Source organism: Vespula pensylvanica, chromosome 17 (genome assembly GCF_014466175.1).
Source record: "Vespula pensylvanica isolate Volc-1 chromosome 17, ASM1446617v1, whole genome shotgun sequence".
NCBI lineage: Eukaryota > Metazoa > Arthropoda > Insecta > Hymenoptera > Vespidae > Vespula > Vespula pensylvanica.
The window spans coordinates 1,416,974-1,418,242 of record NC_057701.1 but is presented as its reverse complement, the minus strand read 5'-3'; the positions used below and the strand labels follow the sequence as shown (position 1 = coordinate 1,418,242).

General features: G+C 29.7%; 1 long non-coding RNA gene across 1 annotated transcript in view; it reads left to right on the top strand.

Moving 5' to 3' along the window:
- Window positions 1-1,269, top strand: part of LOC122635130 — a 9,214-nt gene that overhangs the window by 810 nt on the left and 7,135 nt on the right. The window lies entirely within an intron of this gene.

Below are 1,269 nucleotides of genomic sequence, written 5' to 3'. Positions count from 1 at the left end.
TTCACTAATATTTTTTTTTCAGTACCATTGTCACGATTTACGAATAATGCACCATAGAAAATACACTTTAAGGAATCGAGTGATATACTGGAAAATAATGTATCTTAAAAAATAAATATTAATCAGCTGTAATTAACAGAAGAACGACGCAGATCTGTCACGAGTTAATAGCATTGACTTCGATGGTAATAAGGTTCTCATCCTGCACGTACATTACGCCATCTTGATTAATGTCGTCTGAAATAAAAGCAATTTCTCGATCTAATAATCGAAAATATTAAATTTTTATAAATGCGATATTCGAGTATAGAAATAATGCTAAAGAATACGAAAAAAAAGAAAAAACGTAATATGTAGTCACCACTTTTATCACTAATTTCTTCCAATTCATTTCTTTTTCAGTATCGTTTCAATACCGTTTCCGTTTCTCAAATCTACATTACTACTATATAAGAGCATTTTAGTAACAACAATGTCAAATTAAAATATGACTAAGAGTCATTTTCGAAGAGTTCTGTGGGACTTTGGAAAATAACTCAATAATTTTTAATAGTTGATCTCTTGAGCCATAATTTGTGGACGCCTCGCCTTTTTGGCATATAGCCTTTTCTTTGCTTTGTGCTATGGAACTATGGAACACATTCGATAGGTATCATCATTATCAAAGAACTACAACCGTTCCTGAATCTAAAGCATGGAAGAAAATCGACAAATTTAATATAACTCTAAAACCATCCTAAAACAAAAAATAGAATAAATAATCCAATTGATTAACTTATTCTATGTTCTACGCGTTATGATTCTACAATTCTCTTTGTCTTTTTTCAATGACTCTACTATATTTTATTTTTTCAAAAGCAATAAGTTTACTTTACTTTATTTTTTCCAAAACAATGACTTTATGAAGACTTTTCTTTTATGAAGAAAATAGATTGAATATTTCATTTAAAAATGTGCCACTCTCAAGTAAATCCAGAAGAGGAGTTACTCAGGGTCATGCTCATCAATAATTACAACCAGTAACCTATACCGATATTGCCCTTTCATCTTCAGTATAATGGGCATTGAAAAGACTTAAAATTTTTCACTCATTTTTTAAGAAATTCTGCAATGGCTCTAAAACACTCGTTCGCAAGGAGGATGATCCATAGGAAGTTGAAAGTGAAATATGTATATATTGAAGTAAATTAAAAATGAAGTGACTCAATCTTGTTATAAAATAGTAAGGCAGGATCATAATGGTTATTTGTAAAAAGATTGTGAACAAAT